The sequence below is a fragment of the Aedes albopictus genome, chromosome 3 (genome assembly GCF_035046485.1).
Source record: "Aedes albopictus strain Foshan chromosome 3, AalbF5, whole genome shotgun sequence".
In the NCBI taxonomy this organism is placed as follows: Eukaryota; Metazoa; Arthropoda; class Insecta; order Diptera; family Culicidae; genus Aedes; species Aedes albopictus.
Window position 1 is genome coordinate 53,075,421 of NC_085138.1, and position 27,059 is coordinate 53,102,479.

General features: G+C 39.9%; 1 protein-coding gene and 1 non-coding gene across 2 annotated transcripts in view; one reads left to right on the forward strand and one right to left on the reverse strand.

The window, feature by feature from the left end:
• Positions 1-27,059, forward strand: part of LOC109411327 (dipeptidase 1) — a 911,905-nt gene that overhangs the window by 3,189 nt on the left and 881,657 nt on the right. The gene's annotated exons all lie outside the window — the stretch shown is intronic.
• Positions 17,873-17,944, reverse strand: Trnat-agu (transfer RNA threonine (anticodon AGU)). The gene has a single exon. It is a non-coding gene; the product is annotated as a tRNA-Thr (tRNA).

Consider the following 27,059-nt stretch of genomic DNA (forward strand, 5'->3'; position numbering starts at 1 on the left):
TTGATTACCATTCAATAGTTTATTCAAATATTCTACAGGCGCATTTGGCGGTTGTGATTCTGGGTCGATATTTCTACTGTATTTTTTTTTTCCAAGTGTGGCGTCTGTTCGTCTGTGGTTACATTTGTAATATATAAAAGATTTACCTGAATGCTCCTGAAATAAAACGTTCATTAGTGGTGAACATTATAACAGAACGCAAAAAGGGTAAAATTACATCATATTGTTATTCTGTTGTGTTAAAAATTTTCAGCCTGGCAGCTTTAGGCAGGAAAACAGCAAGATCAACATTTAAGTTTGAATATTTTGAAGTTTTGATACTGCCTTTTCCATCAACTGCACAAAAAATTAAAAAAAAAATACTAGCGATTTTATATAGGGAATCTCAAAGAAAATATCCAAACAAATTACTAAAGTCCATTTCAGCTGGATTATTTTCGAAATAGGAAATTTGGAATACGTAGCAATTCCAGTCTCCAGGGTCTCCAGTTAGCCTAGTGGTTAAGGCTATGGATCGCCAATCCGGAGACGGCGGGTTCGATTCCCGTTCCGGTCGCGAAAATTTTCTCGACTCCCTGGGCATAGAGTATCATTGTGCTTGCCTCACAATATGCAAATTCATGCAATGGCAGGCAAAGAAAGCCCTTCAATTAATAACTGTGGAAGTGCGCAAAGAAAACTAAGTTGAAGCGAGGCAGGCCAAGTCCCAGTGCGGACGTAGAGCCAGAAAGTAGTAGTAGTAGTAGCAATTCCAAAACATTGTGCCGAAGAAAATCTTAAATGATTTTTAAATAAATTACTGGAGACAAAATCGTATTATAACCTTGTAAACTACTAAACATTTCTGAAAGTGTGGATCCATGGTCGTGCGTCTAGTGTCACCAAGCACTTAGTCGCATCATGCAGAGGAGTATGGGCTCAATTCCCGCCGCAGCTGTCAGTAAAAGTTTTCGGCTGTGCCACTGCGCATCCGTTGTCTCGCGTCGTGATTTCTTCAAGGAGCGAGTAGCTCACTGGAAGCATTAAACGTGTCCGTGTCATTTTTTTCTCTTAATTTCCTAAAGGATTTCTTGGAAAAGTAACCGAAGACATTCCTGAATGATTTGTTAAAAAAAAATCTGTTGAAAGGATTTCCAAACGAAGGAGTTCCCTAAAAATATTGACAAATGTTGGAGGAGCTCCCGAGGAAATTTCTTTGGGAAGTGCTCAAAAAGTTTTCAAACAAATTCCTGTGATAATTTCCGAAGGAACTTTTGTATGAATTAACTAATAAGCTCCTTAAATATTATTTAAACAATCTTCAAAGAAGTTGCAATGGACATTTCCAGCAAAATTTCCGATTGGTCAGAATTATCTAAAGAAATTATGAATTTCAAAACTAAGTGCTAAAAATGTCTTTTGAAGAAATTGCAATACGGATTTCTGAGATGACATTAACCTTCTTAGCATGATCACCCCCACCAATTTACAAGGCTGAGCGGTTGGTACGAGATGTCCCCACTCTATAGCTTTCTTGTAAAACTAATAGCACTGCACAGTAGGCCTGGCCACTTTAATGCTTGTAATGCCTTTCTGATGTACTGCAAGTATTAATAATGACAAGAAAAATGGTAGAATTAGTTGGCTCTATCATTTCCCACGATTCTTTCAATTAATGGCTGTGTATGTGTAGACTAGACTAGACTAGACTAGAAATTGCAATACAGATTTCTGAAGAAATTGTTAACGAAACTGCCGAAGAATTTCTCAATTTATTTGAAAAAATAATGTTTGAAGGAATTGCCGAAGGAACACCCAAAAGATATAAAAAAAATCCGCAAATATTGGAAAAGTTCTGAAAGAAATTACCGAAAAAACATCCACAAATCCGTTATTACGAGGAATTGGAACATAACTTGCCTAAAGATTTGTTTATATAATTTCTGAAGAAATTTTAAGCAATAAACAATGACATTGTTTAAAATGTTACCGATGTAATTCTCAAGTTATTTCCCGAAAGAGTTTTTGTGAAAAATTGTCAAAGAAAATCGAGCGAAGCTGACTACGAATTTGCCCCCTTCCTTGTTTTTAGTGCTTTTTCGCGCGTTTCATTTGAAGTGAAAACATTTTCTCTATTTTTCGATACTGAACAGCATATTTAAATAATATTCAAAATAAAGGTCACTACATAGTTTAACACTGTTCGTGTTCCAATATAAAAATACCAAGCTTTAATAAAGTTTATATAATAAATGTCATAAAACTCCCTAGGTGGATCAAAATACCTGCCCGGGCCAAAATACCTCCACTACCCCAGTTCTGAAATGAATGATATGCAATGTTGTGGGATGGAAAACATCGTGCGAGGGAAGAGGGAGGATTATTGCAACTTTCCACTTTCTCGCGTTACGTACTATATCCCTTTCAGGACGGAGCGCAAAAAAAGATATCTCCATACAAATGGCTCAACTGTGGCTCTCCAGAACTTTTAGATTTCCCAACAAAACAACAATAATGTTTCTTCATTTGAAAGAACTTCTCTTAATCTTTCTATTTCTAGCTTTGAATACCTAGGTATGTCAGAAATAAAACATATGTGAGAGATAAAACTTTTTCATGTTTTACAGTTTTTGTTCACTTTCTGTTAACCTTGTTGTGGTAAATCTCTCGGCCAACGTAAACAAAAGTTTGTTTGCACTCATACGAGTTTAAGCAATGGCTGAATTATTGTAACAGTGAACATCACATAAACAAAGTCTTAACAGGTGAAACAATATTATTGGTCAACAACACAATTGTGCTGATTCATCACGAAAGGGATATAGATGCTCCCATTTGGATTTTTGAATTTTTTACTCTCTTGTTGAAATACTTTTTACTGTCGTTTTTTGTTGTCGTGGCAGTTCTCTTAACCCCAAAAGGGATACCTTCATGGCCTCAGTTTCGTCACCTCGCTGAGTGTGTTCCATCAAAGACGAGCTCTGAAAGGCGCCTGGGGTCCAATGGACCCCAGGTATCCCTTTTAGGGTTAAAGGGTTTCTCGGGATTTCTTTACGAGGATTATCTGTGACTTCTTCTGATGTTTCTATCAAGACTTCTCCAGAATATTTTTCCGGGACTTCACCAGAGTTTCTACAGGAATTTCGGAAGTTCCTTCCGGGATTTCACAATTCCTTAGAATTACTCCCAGAGCTCTTCCCGGAATTCCTACAGAAAACATTCTAGGAATTCAAAGAGAAATATAGAAACTCAGAACTGGAAGAAATTAATTGAAGATCTTTTGCAATACAGGTCGGACTCGATTATCCGGGGGCTCAATTAACCGGATCCCGATTATCCGGGGCTCGATTATCCGGCAAAAATGGCTCGATTATCCGGGGAAAACTTTGTTTACAATTCTTTAGATTACAGTATGTCAAAAAATGTGATAAACATCAAATACAACATCTGTAAATAAGATTTAGCCTATTTGAAAATTGTTTTATTTTTTCACATTTTTCAGCTAAACTTTCATTTTCAAAAAATATGCTTGTAACAATACCAGACGTTAAATTTAGGCACTACAACGTCATGTATGTTAGCTTTTATGTTTAAGGTACACTTTTTGATTGAAGAACATCAAAAATAAAAGAAAAGAAGCATGGCTCGATTATCCGGGTGATTCGATTATCCGGGGTGAAATAATTTTGGGATCACCCGGATAATCGAGTCCGACCTGTAATTGTTTAATAAAAATCCCGAGAGAAATTGTTTGAAAGCTTTCCCCGAAACCCATTAATACAAATTTCATAAGGAACTTTCTACTTATGATTTTTGGAAATATCTTTGGGAATCATCCAGCGAGAAATTATGAAAGCAGACACACTTAAAAGTTCTGAAATTTGCACAAGACAGAAACATCATAGAACGTAAACATTTTCAAGACTGAATCACAATTTGGTCTCAAATTTACGCGCATCATGTAAAAGTCTTTTCATTTGCACCACATATCCACATAGTTTCTATAAAAAAAGGACAACACGCTGCCAGGAGGCGTTTGTGGTGTGACAATCGTGTTTTCCAATAAAAAATTTAAACACATTTGTGTGGTCTTTATCACCGTAAAGCGGCTTTCAGCGTGGGTATTATTATTTATAATACACTACTACATTCTTATTTAAAATATTACGTTTTTAAATACAATACCATATCTGGTTAAATGTAATTGCCATTCAAAATTTATATATCAACACATATTGGTGTTCATGATTTCATACAGAATTGATTCGTTTTTATTCTTGTGCAAATAAAAGAATTATGTAAAGGGCTTAAAACAATTAAAACTCTTCTTCCATTCATTCAAGCACACATAATATCATTTCTAGCATAACATGTGAAAAAGACCTAAGTGCTTTTTGCAAACAAACATGTTTCGATCGCTATAGGACCCATCTCAATACACCCACGCACACCAACACCCTTTTCAGATAGAGCAATCTTCGGGCTATCGGTTAATGATGCGGATATTCGTGGGTGGATACAGTTGGGTCCTACAGCGATCGAAACATGTTTGATTATAAAAGTACTTAGGCCTTTTCACATGTTACGCAAGGTTTCTCTTTTTATGAGCTATTCCTTCATTTACTTTATTTATTTTTTGTTTATATACATTCACGTTTTTTCTTAACGTATTTCAACCTGAGAAGTTACAAATATTTTCATATAAATACACTTTTATTTATGTCAACTCTCGAAAACGTCATATTTTCTTCATTATTTCAACAAAAACTATGCTAAACAAATCTAATACTCAATGCAATACAATTTTTCATGAAAATATTTCATCAAAATCATTTAAAAATGGTTGAGTATTAAATTTTTCAATTTTTTCTTTGTATATTGGGCTTTATGCCCTTTAAAAGGGCGTAACTCAAAAATGGGCCCTACGATTTTTTTCAAATTTTGCCCAGACATGCAGGATAGTCATAGAAAAGAAATGGTGGGCACCGATTGGATGGAGATTTTTTTTTATAATAACGGTCTGGGGAGCACCGTGATGTCAACAAATCCACTTCACCAGAAACGTAGAATCAATATCATATTCATCTGCCACCTTGTGAAATAGCCAAGAGATGTGGCTCACAATCAGCAGATCCTGAGTTCGAATCCAGGCATGTCAATATTTTACTTTTATATGTTTTATACTATCAGATCGGTAGTAGTGATTGCTAGACGCTAATAAAATATAAGTCCTGGAAGACGTAAATTTACATGTTTTGACATCTAAATTTGTATCTTTGAAGACGCTCGTATATGTCAGGTTCAGGACACATATAGGCCGTTTATCATTGTAACTGCAAGGGAAAAGTTCAACGCAATTACAAAATTAAATTCGAAAAATTTGCAGTGCAAAAGCTGTAATCTCTGTGATCTGCATAAAGGTTAACTTTGTAAGACAATTTTCATACATGTTTCTTCCACTGCACCTCATAGTATACAAATTCAAAGTTATGAATTGTTATTAATTTTCAGTACTGAAAATGCTTATAAGTTAAAACAGTAATCCAAATTGTAGTGCGGTTATATGTATGAAATTCATTTCAGAAACATTTGCTCTGATTTCTTCCAGTTTTTTTAGGGTTTCTGTATAATTTATGTCTTGCAACATCGTTTTTTTTTTTTAAATTTGACTTCCTATTCAATTTTTGAGCATTTCGCTTTTTGTCTGAGATTTATACAGGGTGTTCAATAAGTTCGGATACACCATATAACTTCAGTTAATTTCATATCTGTAATTCAGATTTTCAAAGTAAATGTATTTATTGAAAGGTCATATAACACTGATCAAATATAGCATATGGTTTTGAATAAAGAGTTTTTCTACTTTTTTTATAAGCCTTAGATGCATCTAAAGTTTGTAAGCTCCGGCACGCTGGAATAATTTTCAATAAGTTGCTCAAGCTACAGAAGTCTAAAACGTTGACTTTTGAGTTTACATCTCACTATACTATATTAAAATAACTAAATTAATAGACAAAACCTTTACACTGCTATTTCAGTGATGATATGGTGATAAATTTGCAAGTTTAGTCAAAATGTGCTTAAATCTATGAAAAAGGCATAAAAACATTATATAAAGCCAATTTTGGTTCAAATTTGCCACAATAGGGATATAATCAAGTTTTGGAAAAGATAACTATGGATTAAACTGAGATATAACGCAGCCTTGCTTTTTGACAAAACAAAAATCATTAAACCAGGTACAGCGGTAATTTTAGCAATTTTAAAGATCAAAATAAAATGAGTCCGTATTTCACCCAATCTGAATCTTATAGATTATTTCGTATGGTCATAGTTGCTTCCACTAATGCTGAGGACAACAACCTAATTTGATTCAACTTAACACCATTACTCAATAAAAGCTAGATGAAATACCAATGACAGACGTGCGTGCCGGCCAAAAGGAACTTGAGACACATTTGCAATTATTACAAAAGGATAAAGGACAGTTTATTTCAAAACATATACTGTATTTGATCAGTATTATGTGAGCTTTCAATTAATACATTCACTTTGCAAAACTGAATTACAGATAGAAAATAAATTCAATTTTACTGTGTATCCGAACTTATTGAACACCGTGTACACTGTGTGGCAAGCAGAATAATATTCTATGGCCAGGAAACTATAGAGCATATCGGAAGATTTACCAACACTTCAAGTATTCAAAGTGTTCAATTTCTAAATACCTTGAACGCATTGCAACGCCTTGAAACCCCTCTGAAACTTCTACGAAACCTTTCTGAAAGCATCCTAAAATCTTGGAAACTATATTCACACTCCCCTGAAAACCCCGCATACCATCTGAAACTCCTACGACGCATTGAAACCTACCTGAAAACGCTCTTAAAGTCCTTGAAAACCCCCTAAACGGCCTTTAAGTCCTTAAAAACGCCTTGTATCTTATATGAAATAGCTTTGAAATCTCCTTGCAATTATCCTAAAACTCCCGTAAACGACTCTCAAACCTCTGAAAACACCTGACCCCCTAAAACGTAATGACACGTCTCGAAACCCGCTAAAATCATTTGAAACTTACTTGAAAGCCTTCTAAAACCCCCTGAAACTCCTGAAATCTCCTTCAAAAATCCCGTAAACACCCGTGAAATATATTGAAACCCTTTTGAAACTGCCTCTTAATCCGGGAGCGGTCGCGTTATGTACTGAATATACACGCCATGAAAAATGCACGCTTGTGATACAAAGTGTGAGCGTGATGTCGCTGTAGGTGGTCGAATACGCGGGTGCTCAATTCTCCCGGAAATCGCTGCGAAGTCCTCCAGAACCAACTCGATATTGCGTTGCGTTGCGTGGTAACGGAGTAATTCGTAGATTGCATACTGAAAGTTGTCATGTTAAAAATGGAATACTCCTATTCAAATTGCTTATGGAATGCTGTTTGGGAAGGAACAGCTTTCCAATCAGAGCTCAGCGACTCACCGACGCTCTCATAAATAGAAGAATAGAAGACCCTTGGGATTTGGGATTTCGGTCAGGGAATGGTCAAGTATTCAGTACAACTAAGTAATGCGAATAGTTTTGGGGTTGGTTTTGCTAAGACAAATCATTTTCGTAGTCCTCCTGGGTCATCTCGATATGCCTAGAAACTCATCAGAAACACCCCTGATACCTCTTGGAAGCCTCCTGGAACCTTCGGGAACCTCTCCGAAACTTGACATGAAAATCTGACAAATTTGCAAAAGATCGTTCAAAATTTTAACCACCGGAGTAAACGGATGAGTGATGATTGCAATCGCTTGTCCACGGCAGACCGTGCATCCCACTGATTCTACACAAGTTCTTGCAGATGTCAGAGAATCAATCCCTGACATGAATGCACTACGTAGTATTAAGTGTCATTAGTGAATAAAAAAATGATGGAGAGCTGTTGGGAAATTGTAGTTTCACGGACGGTTTGCCGTGTGGATCTCAGACGTAAAAAGATCGATTGTGTTTTGATTACTCTGAAGATGATGTAGCACACTTCCCTGGTTGCATAACTTGTAGGTGTGGTATGATAGATTTACTTACACTGTGCTGGGTATAATATTATTGATAATAAAAAAAATCCTGTGCTGGGTATAATATTATTGATAATAAAAAAAATCCAAAAATAGGACTCCTGCCCAAATAATCTACAAGTTTTTCATTTCTTATGTCCTCACATGTCTATACAACTGCCCATTGTGCGGGAGGAGAAAAGAACCACCAGCGGTGGAATCCGTTGCGGAAATTACTACCATCTCTGCTTTACTGTCGTCTGCTTCCGATATCATTTCCATCCGCCCTGGGTTTATAGCCATATAGCAAGCCGTCCATCCGCCGATGTCACCCTGCCATCTGGAAGCTGACCTCCACTCAAACTTGTACATTCGGTCGCAATGGGATTCTGCTGGGGGCGCCGCCAGAGCCAATGTGTGAGCGTATGTCAGCTCGCTTCTTTAAGATATGTTTTTGGATAGAATCCAAATGCCTTGTGCTATTTCTGGGGAAACTTTGGCTTCTTCGGCGATCACTGGATGACGTTGAGTGGTTTTCTATAGTGTCGTTTCTGTGCTGTATCGAACTGCAATTGTATCGATTAGTTGGAGTTATTCATCGAGTTTAAGTGAAGAATATGATTTACTGTGATAGCAAATAATAGTAATAAAAGTTTAATTTTGATATCATTTTAAAAAGTTCCTGTTTAGTTCTACCCTCAAAAAGTAATATTTCTCCTTTTTCTTCTTTGTAAACAAGCAATACTATTTACATTTCGTAAGTTAGTTTTAAAACGGCTTTTTTAGATTTTGCAGTTTATAGTTTTCATTGCTACGTCGCTTTTATTATGAGATTCAACAACTACAATTAAGTGTAGCATTAGCTAAATGTTAAAATACACATTAATAAAAAAAACTACAATTTAAAGACGATTCTATATTATTTAGTTGGTTAGTATAGTTGATGAGCAAAGGCTGCAACATCTAATCTAACTCGGAGCTTGAGCTTGAATCGTACCATCAGATCATAAAATTATATGTAGGTAACATAATTTGATTTGGCCTCGGAAATATATTTAGATGTACTTGCATGTACATAGTTTGCAACATCATGGCTTCTAACAAACATGCCTCGCATACATCGTTTACTTCTAACCAACCTCATAAATCATCCCCGTAATTATACTTTTCCTCTAAAACATCCCATTCCGATCCGACGTACTTTCTAACTTATTCCGGCCATGCCGATGGCACTGTTTACCCGCTTTCCGAACCCGCCTTTCTATTTCTAACAGGAATTTATTTTTATAACAACAAAATTGCAACAACCTCTTGCAACATGCAATCTGTAAAATACTCCTCCCGCCTTCCTCCGTTCACCGCCTTAAAATCCGGCATGCATGCATGCCGATTGCATAAATATATTTGAACTGCCGTCGTGTGCATTGCTCTCTCCCCAGCGCAGTGCACGAAACTGTGAAGCCGCACAACAACAGACGACGTCGGACGGGTTGCATGATGCCGCCGTGCACGGACCCAATCCTAGCCAGCCAATATCCTTGCACGCCACTTTCACCGGTTCAGCTCAGCTCGATAGACTCACACGGCAGGTGCGGCGGCGACCTGGCCCAGGAGCAGTAGCAACATCGGCAGGAATTTGATGCCTCGTTATCAGTGCTACTAGGTGGATGCGAGAAGGGTCGAATAGTTTTCCTAGTTTTCCGAACTAGAAGTGAATTTTTGCAGCATCATAGCTGCCTGCACATCTCAAGAGTTATTACCGTTGACTGACTGCTTGCATTGGATGATGCCGCTGTGTTCACTTGACCTTTGACGTCACGCGAAGAATCAAGAGATGCCCTTAACGCCCAGACGAAGGTCTGAGAACAAGGACGATACGGTGCTGCTTGGAATGGAGTGAATGGAAAGTAATTTTCTGATGGAATCATGTTCGTAACGAGAAAAGTGCCGTGTAGTATGTATCGCGGTGCACAATATACCTACATACATAGGTACCTTGGTGCCCGTCTGGTAACAAAGGTGAATGTTTTGCATAAATGGGGCAGGAAAACAACGAAAGCAACATGAGCGAAAACAAATAGATGTGAAGCCGGGTGGTCCGAAAGGTGAGCAGCGATGTAGTAGGGGATCAGGTATGAGTATCAGTAGGTCGGCTCCAGAGGCACGTTATCCTTCATTTGAGACATTCATGCCATCGCTATGAACACGAGCCTATTCATCATCTACCTGAGGGAGAGGGAGAGGAATAAAGGATAGGATGGGGAAAAGCATAGGTAGGGGAATAGGATCGTCACCCTAGAAGACGGTAGTAACGCATAAGCAGACCCCAATGGGTTCAAACAGTGCCCTGAAAAGACAATGTAATAACGCATAAAGCGTAAAGAGGGCCTATAGCTCTTTACCACAAAGGGTCAAGTACAACAGAACATCTTGAAAGTTCAGATTTCTGAAGTCAGTTTCGACAACGTCAGTATTGGACAACGCAGTTGCGCAAAAATTGGACAGTTACATATCAAATAATACGAAGTTGCATAATCGGATTCACAGCTATCACATACAAATGAATCAGCTTGCTGAATATTCGCCATGTGATAGCTCAGTCGGCAGTGGCCAGCATGCTGCAATTCTGCTTTGACGGATTTCTTAGGTACTTCGCCACCGCTAGAGATGGCTCAGTACAATACAATTTTGTTTGACGACATGACTCTAAACTATTCCAGTATTGTTTGTGTTGAGTGGCAGCCCAGGTGTCAATCTGAAGCTTTACCCAACACTTGGATACCGGAATAGCTGGCTCAGGGCCAATAAAGTTATGTGATGCTCCAGTGCGAGCTAACTCATCAACCAATTCATTCCAGCGATGAAAGAATGGCCAGGTACCCATACAAGGTGAACAGCGTTTGCTGAACTCAGTTCATCGATTTGAGTTCGACAAGCGATAACTATCATCGACCTGGAATTGGCCGAAGCAAGTGCTTTAATAACAGCCTGGCTATCTGAACAGAAGTATATTACTTTGCCCGTTACGTGCTGCTGAAGTGATGATTGCACTCCGCACATAAGAGCAAAGATTTCGGCCTGAAAAACGGTGCAATGTCTATCAAGTGAGTAAGACTGATACAGCCTTAGCTCACGAGAATAAACACTAGCACCTGCTCGACCTTCGAGAAGGGAGCAATCAGTGTAATATACGATGCCGTCTGAAATACTTCTCTCCAGATATCCAGATGTCCACTCTTCCCGGGAAGGGAATTTCCTGGAAAATGTCCTATATGGAAAATTACAAGCAATTGTAAGATTACTTGGAGCAAGGACAACTTTGTCCCAATTCACTAAAAGTGGAAACAATGAGGGGTGTGTTGAACTGCGGTTCACAGGAGTAAACCGAGTACACCCGTAGACGGTAAGTGCAAGAAAGTGCTTCTTGTTTGAGATAAATGTGCAGTGGGGCAACGTCAAATAGAACTTCGAGCGCTGCCGTGGGAGTTGAAGAGAACGCTCCAGACATCGCCATTAGGCACATCCTTTGGAGATGGCCTAACTTTGATTGGATCATTCTCATTTTACCCTTTTGCCACCACACAAGACATCCAAAGGCCAATATTGGCCGAACAACAGTTGTGTAAATCCATCTGATATACTTGGGTTTTAGATCCCAAGTTGTACTAAAGGTTCGCTGGCATTGCCCGAAGGCCATACAAACTTTCTTGATTCTGAACTCAATATGAGGTGTCCAGGAAAGCTTGGAATTAAGAATGACTCCAACGTGCTTTATCTGTTTAGTCACATCGATTTCAGAATCAAAGGGACGCAAAGGTCGAACACCATTACGGTTTCGCTTTTCCGTGAAAAGAAAAATAGATGTTTTACTCGGATTTATCGAAAGACCATATTGACGACACCAACCCTCAACTACCTGAAGAGCGTTTTGCATCAGGTTGAAAAGGGTGCTGAGGCACATACCGACTAACAATGTTAGGTAGTCGTCGGCAAAAACATAAGTAAGAAAACCACTATCATTGAGTTGCCTCAATAACCTATCTGCTACGAGATTCCACAAAAGTGGTGGCAAGACTCCCCCTTGGGGGCATCCACAAACACTCAATTTCCTAATCGCCGCTTGACGTAATGTCGAGAAGAGATATCGGTTTTTGAGCATTTGGTGAATCCAATTGGAAATCATTGCAGTTATACCATGACTCCGTGCGGCTTCCAATATGGCATCGAAAGGCACGTTGTCAAAGGCACCCTCGATAACTGAGAAAATACCCAAGCAGGATTGCTTTTGAGCGAATGCCTTCTCGATATCGCAAAACAACTTTGTGTAAAAGAGTCACAGTGGACTTACCAGATTGGTAGGCATGTTGGTTCACATGAAGAGGCATGTTGGCTAGATGAGCATCACGGATGTGATGATCGACAATGCGTGCTAAGCATTTCAGAAGTAAAGAGGTCAAACTGATAGGTCTGAAACTCTTTGCTTCTTCATACGACGCACGACCCACTTTTGGAATAAACTTTACAGTAATATCCCGCCAGGATTTGGGAATATACCCTGTAGTAAAACTGCAAACAAGTAGTTTTTTTTTCAAAACTTGTTTGAAGTGATCAAATCCCTTCTGAAGCAAAATAGGATAAATCCCATCTGCCCCAGGAGATTTGAAAGGAGCAAAGCTATTAAGTACCCATTCAATCGATTCTAAAGTTATGATACTCCTAGCCGAAGCTAAAGAATCATAACTACAAGAAAAGATATCAGGTTCATCCGAAGATGTAATATCCACACATCCTGGGAAGTGTGTACTGAATAAACATTCCAAAACTTCTTCATCAGAGGAAGTGGAATCACCATTTGGCAAACGAAGTTCGTTCACTTGAAAATCCTTAGATTTTGCAAGGAATTTGTTTAATCGACTGGCTTCACTCAGACTGGAAACATTTGTACAAAGGTTTTTTTTCCAACCGGATCGTCCAGCAGACCGGAGAGCTTTCTGGTAGGCCTTACGAGCCGACTTGAAAGCCTCCGATCCAGCCGAACGTCGTCTGTTCCACCTGTTTCTACATCGTTTCCTGAGATTCGCCAGATCAGAGTTCCACCAAGAGGTTCCTCTTGTGGTCGTCACAGATCGCTGGGGGCTAGCTTCTTCAATCAAAAGCTTCCATAATTGTACATCCATAAAATACACTAATTGGGTTTTTTAATTTAGAATAATGTATTGATTTTTTGATTTCATACAAAAGAGCACCATTTTCTGAGCTACTATGATTTTTTCCGATTTTTAGAACTTTACTTTGATACCTAAAATCAATTACAAAAGGATTTTTTGAAATCACTTTTTGACAGCTGGGCAACTGCTTGACAGCTCCTCCCAGTACAAAATGCGATGAGGGGTGATTCGACAAATCGCTCCCATACAAACTTCAAACTGATTTTTAAATAGGTTCCCGGGCACCAAAATTCATGAAAATTTGGATTTCGTCTCAGTTTTGCATGCAGATTCAGAATATGGTATTATCTCAACATCGCTAAAGAAGCCAATTGTCATACCTACCAATAAGTGATTGGGAGGCAGTACCCGAAGCTCTTGACAATTAAAAATAATTTCCTCTCCCGCTTTGACACACATGTGCACAACAGTGTATGTGTTAGATGTTCATCTAATCCCATCCAAAGGAGGTTGGGATTGTGAAAAGAAGATAACCATGTGCGACTGTGAAATCGAGTTCAGTTCTAGGCCAGGTGGCGACGGAGATAGTTGAGTGACTCCGTAGCATGAAGGAATAGAAGCGCCCGTCTAGCGAATTGGGAGTCGTGAGTTCGAGTCTCACCGGAGTACATGGATTTCTTTTCATAATTGTAATCTCAATTTGATCATCGAGCACATGTTCTGTTGTGCACATGGATGTCAAAGCGTTTTCAACAGTGCAATTATTATTACAATTAAATTTATTTAAATAATTAAACGGAAAAAGTGACTACAGCGCCATTGGAGTTCTAGTGTATTTCTATTGCGGTTACCTATGTGTTAAGTAATCGAAGATCTGTACTACTTAAGTATTCCTCTTAAGTTAATGTCTGAGCTACCCCAGATGATATGGTGTGCATTAGCATCACTGGTAACAATTAGCGGAAGGCCTTTTGAAGTGCAGTATGTGATGACTTGCATGAAAGTATCCGTAGGGTATGGTTTATCATGCGTTAAATAAACCGAACAATAGACGTATTTCCTGTTGAGGTTTCCAACGGATACAACAAATGTGATAGCGCATACATCTCTGGTGGTTTGTGCAGAGATGAGTGTAGCAACAATTGCGTTGTGGACAACCACACAGGCTCGAGGCATGACACGCGAGTTTGCCGTTTCATTTTTACTGAAAGTAGCGAACACCGGGTTCACAAGGTTACCTAGATAGAATTTCCCCTTACGAAAGTAAGGTTCTTGGACTAAAGCCACTTTGTCTGTACCATTTTGCATAAGTCTGCAAAGATTGATCGTTGCTGTTCTTTTATGGCGAAGATTGATCTGAGCTATCCTAATCGTAACCACTACCCAAACTAGGCAAGATTAAACTCTTCACAATCGCAGCACAACAACGAACATCAGCAAAACAACAAGATCGGTATTGATTGGAAATCATCAAAGGCGAGGATACACAGAATACACTGTGTAGTGTGTATAGGGCAGTTCGAACTTCCAACATGTTTAAAATTCAAAGCTCTCATATGTTTATTACAATCCTTGGTGCAAAACTAGAGTCCTGTAAAATTTTCAGACATTTCGGTGGTGATTTAATGGTGGCCCAAAAGCAAAATAGGTTTATATGGGAGCTACATACTATGGAGAATTGGGTTCTTTAGGAGTATTCAGATTATTTCATAATCAGATTTTCCGTCCAAAAATTAGTCGAAATCCAAAATTTCATAACTTTTGGTGGCCGGGAACTATTTTTAAAATGCATATAAGGTATGTATGGGAAAATTTTTTTGTTCGAGGCGAACTGTCACTTTATCAAATGAACTGTCATTCTGTCTACAAAAATTAAATTTGTATTGTTTGTTTAACCATGAAAACAAAGGTATTGAATCGCAATAAAATCGCGTTATACTCAAAAAAAAAATGAGCTCTTTCGATTAGGATATAGAAAGTAGCAATATTTTATTCACTAAACAACCCAATTTTCACCCCAACCCCACTCGAGAAAAATTAAACAATCGAGCTCAAATTTGTTCAAATGATGCACATATAATAGGTTGACAAACAGTCAAGATTTGAGAATTTTTGATGAACTCCATGAAAAGTTACAGCATGTTGAACATTTTTGTGAGAGAAATAAAAGTTGTCTATCCCAAACATTTTGGCCACCCCCTATAGCTGGTAGCACACTCATTGGTATAGGTGTTACTACGACCTTCTTTCATATTGTTGGAAACCACTGGCTGCGTATCACTTCTTTGATTAAGTTCACGAGAAATGCTAGAACGAAGGGACAGAGTATCTTCACAAACGAGAGTGGTACTGCGTCTGAACTAGTAGCATTGGTTTTTTTTATCTGTTTTAACGAGATTTTTAGCCCTGGGATAGTTTATCTCGCGACCCACGCTTTACTTTCCTTCACATTTTGCGAGTTCGTCGGGAGTGGGATTCGATCCCAGGTCCTCGGCATGATAGTTACGTGTTCTAACCATCCAACCAGGTCCGCTCCCGAGTAGCTTTGGTGTTGATTTCGTATATCTTCCTTATATTCCTTGCCACTTCAGCTGCGTATGTAGTTCTAAATGTGAACCGCGGGCTCATTTCGTCGAAATGTTCATCCATCGATCATTCATGGACTGTTCGTTGCTGTACCTGTGGTGTCACAAGGTCATCTACAACAACCATGCTGTTGTTTGGTATGTCCTTCTGCAAAAAAAAAAAACAGATTGAGGTAATCTGCATTTACAGAAACATCCACAGTGTTATTTTTGACGTTCAACATGGTATTCAACAGTTTTGAGATTGTTCGTAATGGGACCATTAAGGAATAAGAAATGGGAAGAGAGGCAATGACTTGATAACAGGTCATGGACCTCCAAGCGCTTGACGACTGCATGACTGAGGATCACTTTCGTCGAGCAGGACAGTTTATAAATGTTTGAGACTAGTTGGAGAAAGATTTTGGAGAAGTGAAGAAGTCTGAAATAGTGAAAGTGGAAAAGAAGCTTGGTGGATAGGACATCAGGTAACTTCAACAACCACCAATATAGGCCTGATTGTAATGCCCTATCCCCATCCCTGAACCCCGCTGTTTCTAGTTTTAAATCCTGTGAAGCGCCCTACTAAGTTCGCGAGGCTCATAAGTCGGCAACGGCCGAGAACCGAACGCAACTAGCCGGTCAACTGCGATAAACTGGTATAAAATGTTGAATAGTGCTGTGGTTTTCCTCCATTTTGCGTGAGAACTACCTGCCCGCGAGTATTTGGTTAGTGAACGTGCCGATCCTGAGTCTCTGTGGTACTCCTGACTGACTTACCCAGTACTTATAGATAAGTGTGTTCGCCCTGTCTTGTCACTGTTGGTCACCCCACGTTCAGTTTGGATTTCTAAAGTACAAGATTGTGGACAGCTATTGCTAGTACTATCCTGTTGGTGATCCGGATGAAGATGGTATTCTTCGAAGCATTACGATCAATAAAGAACTGCAACTCCGTTGTTCAAGATTCTTCTATGATGTCTAGATTAGAAATCTGCCTTAAAGTTTACTTGGTTGACTCGCAGAAAATTCCTGAAAACAGTTTGCAGCAGAGGTGGCTTCCTTATGCGGACATAAGAATAGAGATATTTGATTTGATTTCATGATCCGAGAGTGTGCTTGTTGTTTGCCAAGGATTTCAGAATCGACTGGGGACAATCAATCACCTGGCTAATCGTAGAAGCGGTATTGCCCGTGATTCTAGTCAGTGGAGTAGCCAGCACTGCGAGATTGAACACTCTATGGAACTGATGGAGTGCAGTAGCATTTCCAAAACGATGTTGAGTGAAGATGCTGATGTTGAAGTCGCTGGTAATGTACACATCGTTGACATTCAATTCCAATAGTTCTAGTCTTTCATAACGCTGGATGAACAGTTGATTAATGCAAAAAGGATTGTAATGCACCACAATTCCGATGTTGAGGTTGTTAATTTTTTATTTAACAACCAAATATTCCAAACGCTGAGCCATTGATACTGAGGGATCGAACGAGGACTTGATGATGGTGAAGCCTTTATGCTTTTTGCAACGTACTCCTCCATAGATATTCGCACCTCGTCCTCTACCTGAAGGAAGCAAATATCGAAGAAAATTGTAGCCAGGGACTTTAGGTCCCACGGGAGAACTTCCTTTTAATTTTTTTCACTGATTCCGAATAATAATGGTACTGTCGTTTGCCAAGAACCAGTTTTATACCTTCTATGCCGCTCTCTTATCCCCTAACGTAGCGATGACCTTTTCGTAGATTTTTGCTGTTGTTCATCATCGTCGTCGACTATTCGTGGATCACAGTCGAGTTTCCAGACAACTGATGATTCGTTACTGTGGCAATCCTGAGCCGTCCAGCAACTTTAAGTACCAAGCACTGGAGGTCCTGGAGTTGCTCTTGTCAGTTCCATCCAGTAGATGATTTCTATCGACGAAGGCAGTGTCTTCTTTTTGATGGGGAAGTCTAACGAAGATGTGACCATTTCGTACAGACACAGAATCGACAACTCGCTCAAAGTGCAAATTTTCGGTAATACCAATCCGTGTGGTCAATTATGAATTTCAAATAACTCAACGTACATATGTACACTGTACAGATGGGTAAATTATTGGTTAAATTGGGAAAAAATCCACAGCTCAGGTGAGATTTGAACTCACGACTCTTATTTACTAGACAAGTGCTTTACCAACTAAGCAACTGAGCCATTTTATGACACGGCAACTTAGTTATCATAAGGTAATTCAAATCTCATCGATCTATATCATCTTTCCCTAAACCGCAAATATAACCATCTCTGTTGTACATATGTACGAAGAGCGAAAGCGATTTATTTATTGTTTGAAACTGTTTGCCTATCGTACAGGCATCGCTTCCCCAACGACTGTTTAGAGGAAGAACAATTGCTACCTGGAAGGCGATCAAACGCGTCGTTTGCATTCACGGATAACTACGAAGAGGTGGATGCTCGAAAACGACTCGCTCAAAGTGCAAATTTTTGGTAATACCAATCCGTGTGGTCAATTATGAATTTCAAATCCACTCAAGTCCACTCAGATTGAGCCGCAGTGCGAGATTCCGAATACGGAACGAATCGATGAACAAAACCTCGTTGATGGATTTGATTTGATCACTTCAAGTTTTTTTTATCCAATGTTTTGCACTAGATTGCTTTGCACCCACCCCCCCCCCTTATACAACCACTCCGAGGATTAAAGCTGAAACCTAATTCTGTGATTCTAGCTGACTATTCGAATCGCTTCTAGCTCCGATTGCAGCTTAGCCTGAAACGAGACCAGTCAATAGGTAGCTCGATATGGGGCCAAAACGGACCAGCTGCTGATTGGTTGATTTCATGCTATTAGAAAAAAGCAAAAACCATCCGACCGTTCCCGACCGCGTGTGGACAGTGTTGTCAAAAGCGATTGAAAATACGGTCCGCATACATTTTCATTATGGTAAAAGTGTATTATAATAATGAAAGAGAATTATTTTTTTCATTCGTAATAATTAGATAAATGTATTGAAAATTAAACAAAAAAATTCAACATTCAAAAACTGTTATTACGGAGATTGTTTCAACTGCTCGGGGGGTTGCTTTATCAATTCAATCCTACTCAAAATGAAAGATTGAAGCGCGGTTGACAAAACTCACTTTTTTTTGTTTTGTTTTTTTTTTTGTTAGAAATGAGCACTTATAATAACACCAAAAGAAGGCAATGAATCGGTGCCTTCTCGCTTCTTTTCGATGATGAATTTGGGTCCTATTTTGAACAATTTGACCATGTTTGTTTTGCAGCTGATGCTACAAAAAAATATTTAGCTTGAATCAAAACCGAAGACGTTTCTTCTCGTCAAAATGTAAGCCTAATTTTTCACCATGAAGCAGAGCTACAGCACCTCAACGGTGACTATTATGTATGAAAATCGTGATACGTGATTAATTTTGAAGAAAACTAGCCTTAGCGTTAAGGTATTTTTTTTTTCCAAAGAATTATGTTTACAAATATCATTTAGAACTAATCCTTCATTAGTTTTGATTTACGAACACGCTATGGATAACCAATTATGGAAGTTTCCTTCATTTGCCCGTCCCCCTAAACACATGACAAAATTTATGGGCACTTCTTATTCATGTTTCATCCGTAAAAAACTTGAATCTTGAAGCAACATAAAATGTTTGGCAGCACTAGCCCGAACGACGATCGGAGCAAAACGTAAATAAACAACAAACATTTTGGAAGGAAAGAAGATCAATAAGAAGCCAGTTGTCCGGTCTCGTCTCAGAGCTTAGCTAGTCTGCCTGCTTGTCGAGCTAGTCGATGGTTTTCATGATCACGTTCACTTATTGGCTTGCTGGGCCGACCCAGTTGCAGAATACTGAAGAGGGCTCCCTGCTACTCCACAGGTTGCGTAGGCAGTTGGGTTTTTATAAAACCGCCCCAACCATTCATTCCTAGGCATACTGAGGGTACAGACGCATCACTCCTACAATTAAATAGGGTTCACCTGTTTAGTGGACTCCTTCCACCGGAACGGGAGGACGACAGTGTTGCTCTTAGCCAATTGAGACAACAAGTACCGACACTACACTACATAGCTATTTACACTGATCGATAAAAGAAGTAAATATTTAAGATCAACTTCCTACGAACACGAACAGCTGAAGTCAACACTGATCAGCACTGTTAACTTTCAAACTTTCAAAGTTTTTCAAGCTAATATCTTTATAAGAATTACCACTGTTTATGAAATTTAAACATGTACAGGTACCTAATCATTGATATAACGTACAAACAAAATCTCTTTGTATATCGAAGCAGAGACAAATTTAATATTTTTATGCTAGTGTTGATGGATTTGACGTAAAATTAACCCCAAAAAATAATGTCGTTGAAATTCACAAAACTTATCATGAAAAACATGAGTTTTCACGAAAATGTCATTTCGTTTTTTTGTGCTTCGAGATAATGTACATAGGGTACATCCTGTATCATACAAGCAGTACTTTGGGCTGTAGCGGATGATGTACAAATTGTTTGGATGCACTACTTTTTGTAGTAAAGCTACAGATAAGAGAACTGCATCGATTTTTTTAATTTGGTGTAAGTTGTTTTAATTTACAGTTTCAACTGTAAAAACGATTGTCTGTCTTTATTTATATGATTTGTATATGTTTGTAAGCTTGTTGTGGAAATTTTCTCCGAAACATTCAATCTTAAAAAAAAATGATAAAAATCGACCTGTGCCTTGTGATCAGTACTAAAAATGTATATTGTTCAACGCATCTAAAGACGTTCATGGAATCATGCCAGCAACCTACACTCCATCGCATTCATCATGTCTGTGAGAGCAGAACCATGGCAAAGCAGTGCATACTCTACTTCCCAAATTTGTCCTTTCAACGAAGCATCCTCTAATGGGAGAATACAGCCTCCCACCATTCCCATCATTCGAAGCTCTAATTTATCTTATCCCCTTGGCCGGGCACCTCGCTTGCCATCCTGTCTTCGCATCTTAATCATCCTCATCAACAGCACCATCGTCGTCGTCGCGTGGCTTACCGAACGAACATTGTATTCTTTGTGTCAGACAGAATCGGCTCTCTCACACGCACAACCCGAACCACCAGAGAGCCCCATCGCATCGTCCTTCCTTCCCACCAGCCAGCATTGACATCAGACTCTGAATGGAGCTAGGAGGATTTTGACACCAAGATGAATTGGTGGTAACGATGGGCATCTGTTGAAGCATCCCGCGTGTATTCCGCAATGATGGAAAGCTTCGGTTACCACTTAATTGTGTACACACACTACACATACGTGATGATTGGTGCAAAGCACAGATGAGGCTATCAGGTTTCACGCAATGTGATGCGAGCACACTTTGGGGTGACTCAATCAACGAGGTGTGAAAATGGGAATAGGTCGGATGGGGGAGGTAAATCGGGTAAATCATTTGTCTGAGATTTTCTGATGAAATTTGTAATACAATTATAATTTGTCATCTAAACTTGAAAATGGTTCTGATAGAATGGAAATCTGATAAAAAGCATTACGGTAAAACAGTCAAATCTAAAAAGTTGTTAAAGCAAATGAAAATGTTCACATATTTGATTCAAAACCCCACTCGACTTACTTGATTACTCAAACAACTCATTCAAGTTCTGATCAGTAATCGAATTGACCCGGTCTGACCTTTTCATGCGTACACGTGCAATAACGTCACATTTTCCTTCTGGGGGGAAGTACTACATCCAGTGCGTGCCAAAAATGTGCTTCTCGTTATTGATTTTTCATCAACCTGGCACCGGGTCCAACCAATTCGCACGTTGCGTTGGGTCCATTAATAGTCGAGTGAAGTGTTCCCCCAAGCTGCGGCACATGCTTGCCACCACAACCAGTCTAACGACAGTCATCATAACTCATACCGCGTGTTTGTTGGGTGACATGGTTCATGGCTCGTTGCCGGTTGGCTGGCATAACCCAGATTTGGTTCTCATCATTTGCGTGCTACTACGTGCAGTTCCAATCTCTTTTGAATGAAATTTTCCGAAAGCACTCGCATCTATTTATCAGTCCTCACAGTATTGGCGTAGCTTATTTTTTTTTTCTAGATGGGGCTCACGTAGTGTTCTCGTAGGGCCGAAGTTGACAGACGAAAGTTGTATAGGACTCAGATTTTGCGTAGAAAAGGCTTGAACAGTATATCAAGAAGAAATATGAGAACTTCAAAAGTTTGTAGAGTAAGGTGGGGCAAAAGTTCGACCTTAGTTGAAAATTCAACTTTTTTCAAGAAATCGAAGCAGATAAAAATAAATGAATACCGTGTGGTGATTCTACCATCCATGAGCTAAAAATTTGCTGAACAAAGTTACGCCAAATGTCTTTTCAATTTTGAGTTACAACACTTTTTGTATGTGTGTGTCTAATTCGAACTCTTGCCCCACCACTGGGGCAAAAGTTCGAATATAGTGTTTGTGGAATTTCACTAACCGTAGCACACTATTTCGACGCTTTGGTAATCTGAATACCTAAAACCAATTAATATTTTATGTTGGAACTGAAATACACTTTAAAATTCGATCTGGATTTTACCCAAATTAGGGTTAAATTTACTACACCAAAAATTAGTAGTTTTCCGCCAAATTCAGATGAAACAACATTTTTTTTTCAACTTTGATCGAGTTTTCTCACTAATTCCTTCATTTTTAGAGATAATATGTACATTTTGCAGGATTTTAGGTTTTTACCTAAAGTTGCTACATGACTCGAACTCTTGCCCCACAATTCGAACTTTTGCCCCACTATGTATAAAATACGATTTCCAAATACCTAGTTACGCCCCAAAATAAAATATCGAATTCGATTTCATTACAATTCCATTCCATGCGTTGGAAGGACCATTGCATATTACAATTTTTCGATCAAAAACCAACATTTTGTCATAACTTTACGAAATATTGATCAATTTTCATAATTTTTGGAGTGAAAGACTTTTTTTCAAAAAGGCTTCGAATAACATTGACACCCGAAAGAAATAATTTGAATTGAGCTCAAAAACTTCAAAAGAAACTCTTGCCCCACTCGAACTTTTACCCCACTTTACTCTAGAGTAAGGTGGGGCAAAAGTTCGACCCTAGTTGAAAATTCAAGTTTTTTCGAAAAATCGAAGCAGATAAAAATAAATGAATACCGTGTGGTGATTCTACCATCCATGAGCTAAAATTTTGCTGAACACAGTAACGCTAAATGTCTCATCAATTTTGAGTTACAACACTTTTTGTGTGTGTGTGTCTTATTCGAACTCTTGCCCCACTACTGGGGCAAAAGTTCGAATCTAGTGTTTGTGGAATTTCGTTAACCGTAGCACACTATTTTGACACTTTGGTAATATGAATACCTGCAACCACTTGATATTTGATGTTGGAACTGGAATACACTTTAAAGTTCGATCTGGATTTAACCCAAATCAGGGTTAAATTTATTACGCCAAAAATTAGTAGTTTTCCGCCAAATCCAGATAAAACAACATTTTTTTTCAACTTCGATCGAATTTTCTTACTAATTCCATCATTCTTAGAGATCATATGTACATTTTGCACAATTTTAGGTTTTTACCTAAAGTTGCCACATGACTCGAACTTTTGCCCCACAATTCGAGCTTTTGCCCCACTATGTGTAAAATATGATTTCCAAATCTTTTTTGCAAAAAGTTATACATGCTAAAGCATCTTCAATTTTTTGATCAAAAACCAACATTTTGCCATAACTTTTCGAAATATTGATCAATTTCCATAATTTTTGGAGTGAAAGACTCTTTTTTTTAAAGGCTTCGAACAATCTTGACACCCGAAAGAAATAATTTGAATTGAGCTCAAAAACTTCAAAAGAAACTCTTGCCCCACTCGAACTTTTGCCCGTCTTTACTCTATATATTTTTTGATAGGCTGCAAAACGGTGAATCGATAAGGAGAGCGTCCAACATAGCTTCTGGTCCACACAAGTTTCTACCTCATGCTTCCACGGGTCGAACGATGACAAAGACCGCCTGCTTAGAGTTGTGTGCTTAGCTGGTAGTGCAGCCTGGGCACTGTTGTCCTTCTGACTTCAGCTAGATTGAGGAGGTACGATCCGAGCGTCTGCTCACCAAGGAGGTGCGGCTCAAACAATGTCTGTTCTGGCATTGAGCGGCTGAGTAAGAAACGCTGCACCACGCTCAGCTAGATCCAAAGTGGTAGCCCCATCAGCGTGGTCGTCCTAGTGTTGGTTGGGACGTTAAACAGGATGACCCTCCGGTGAGACAGGAGTGTTGGCGTAGGCCAAATAAGCCACCCGTAAAAATCCCCATTGCGAATAACATAGGAGAAAATACGACTCGATACAATCGGTAAAGACCCACGCGACGAAATAAGGACTATTGGATTGGACTTTTGGACGATTGGAAACTTGGAACATTGAATTGCAAGTCACTAGGTTTCGCAGGATGCGACAGGATAATTTACGACGTACTACATCCTCGCAACTTCGACATCGTGCCGTTGCAGGAACTTCGTTGGACTGGACAGAAAGTGTGGAAAAGCGGGCATCGAGCGGCTACCTTCTACCAAAGCTGTGGCACCACAAATGAACTGGAAACAGGATTTATAGTATTGGGCAAGATGCGACATGCGACGTGTGATCGGGTGGCAGTTGATCAACGCAAGAATGTGCATGTTAAGAGTTAAGGGCCGTTTCTTCAACTACAGCATCATCAACGTCAACTGCCCACACGAAGGGAGACCTGATGGCGAGAAAGAAACATTCTACGCGTAGGTAGTTAGAGCAAACATACGATGGTTGCTCGCCGCGTGACGTGAAAATCGTTGTCGGCGACATGAACGCGCAGGTAGGAAGGGAGGAAATGTACAGACCGGTAATCGGGCGAAATAGCCTGCACGCCGTATCGAATTATAACGGCCAGCGATGCGTAAACTTTGCAGCCTCCCGTGGTATGGTAGTCCGAAGCACCTTCTTCCCCCGCAAAGATATCCACAAAGCCACCTGGAGATCACCATCAAACAGAAAACCAAATCGACCACGTTCTAATCGACGGTAAGTTCTTCTCGGATATAACCGTCCGCACATACCGCAGTGCGAATATATGTAGATTCGGATCACTACTAAGTCGCTGTATGCATGCGCTCAAAACTTTCGACAGTTATCACCACGCTTCGAAGTCGAACGCCGCGACTCAACATCGAGCAGCTGCGTAACATAGAAGTGGCTCAAGACTACGCGCAGCAGTCGACGATGGCGAATGTGAACAGTTGAAAAACGAGAAGAATGCAGCATGGGCGAGAATGCTGCAACACCGTACGAGAGCGAATAAGGCACGTTACAAACAGGCGCGGAACAGGCAGAACTCAGTCTTCCGGATGAAGAAGCGCCAGCAGGAAGAACGAGATCGCGACGCGATGGAAGAGCTGTACCGCGCTAAGGACACACGAAAGTTCTACGAGAAACTGAACCGCTCGCGCAGAGGCTTCGTGTCACAAGCCGACATGTGCTGAGATAATCACGGGAATATTCTCACGAGCGAGCGTGAGGTGGTCGAGAGGTGACGGCAGTATTACGATGGTACCTCAATGGAGACGTTGCAAGCACCGAAGTAATAGATCTAGGAGTACGTGTGCAGGATGAAAGATTTCCAGCCCCTAACCTCCAAGAGATTGAAGAGGAGGTTGCTGGTTGAAAAACAACATAGCCGCTGGAACAGATCAACTACCAAGCGAGTTACTAAAACACGGTGAAGAAGCACTGGCGAGAGCAGTACACTGGGTCATTACCAAGTTTTGGGAGGAGGAAGTGGATGGAAGGTATCATGTGTCCCATCTACAAAAAGGGCGACAAGTTGGATTGCGGGAGCTATCGCGCGATCACACTACTGAGCGCGTTCGTGGGGAAATATCAGGCTGGATTCATGGGTGAATGTGCTACAACGGACCAGATGTTCGCCATCCGCCAGGTGTTGCAGAAATGCCGCGAATACAACGTGCCCACACATCACTTGATCATCGATTTCAAATGGGCGAATGATACAATCTATCGAGAACAGCCATGGCAGATTATGCATGAATACGGATTTCCGGATAAACTGATACGATCAATCAAGGCGACACCAGCAGAGACATTTAGAGGCGCATTGCTGCAGGAAATCGAGCTTACTTTGAACTCCGCAGAATTCTACTAACGAATAAAGTTCGCCGTAACACGAAGTTAACTATCTACAAAACGCTGATTAGACCGGTAGTCCCTACGTGCAGAGGACCAACGCGCTTTTGGAATTTTCGAACGGAAGGTGTTGCGTACCATTTACGGCGGCGGAGTGCAGATGGAAGACGGGACTTGGAGAAGGCGAATGAACCACGAGCTGCATCAGCTGCTGAGAGAACCAGCCATCGTCCACACCGCGAACATCGGGAGGCTACGGTGGACGGGTCACATCATCAGGGAAATTTCAGGTCGAGTAAAAGCTGGGGTAATTTTCTGATGCTTTAAATCCCGCGTCAAATATCATAAGCGCTTGTGCCACAACCTCGCTGACCTTGATAACGTTTGTTATGCTTGATTTCATCACCGGTTTCAAATATAACTCCTCCGACCTCGAGGCGTTAAAAGAGCATCACAACACGATATACAAAGGTTAAACGATAAATTGACTTTGAAATCTCTCAGTCAATAACTGAGGCAGTGTCAAGTTAAGAAGCATGTACATTTCAGGTAAGACGTTACGTCAATAAGACGAAAAATAAATCAAACATAACTCGAACTAAAGGGCAGACTGGGAGTCTGCTTTTCCTCAGGTAAAATTTAAATCTTATTTCAGTTACATCGTTCCCATTTCTTCCACTCAAGGTTGAATATTCAACACGCGGAGTACTCTCAGACAACGAGCAAAAATATCCGCTTTGTGTGCAAAACCAACTTCCCACAAAAGAGAGAGCATACCGCTATGCCATCAAAAATTTCCATTTCACTTCAGTCTGAGTTCGGTAAAATGTAACTTTGTCTCCATCATCTACTTCCTATGATTTACTTTTTGGAAACTGTGTTTACCGCTCAAACCAACCATTTCCAGACAGTCAACGAAAGAAAAAGCCGACGACACCACAGCGACTTTCGCACGCCTCGCTCGAACGCAAATGATGGAATGTGTTGTTTGCATATTCCATTCTAAGCCCATGAATCCCTATGAACAAGTGTACCTTTGAAATGCGATGAACTTGAAAGCGTTCTGGAACATTGACGAAATCCCATATGTGGTTCAAAGTTATTCCGGAT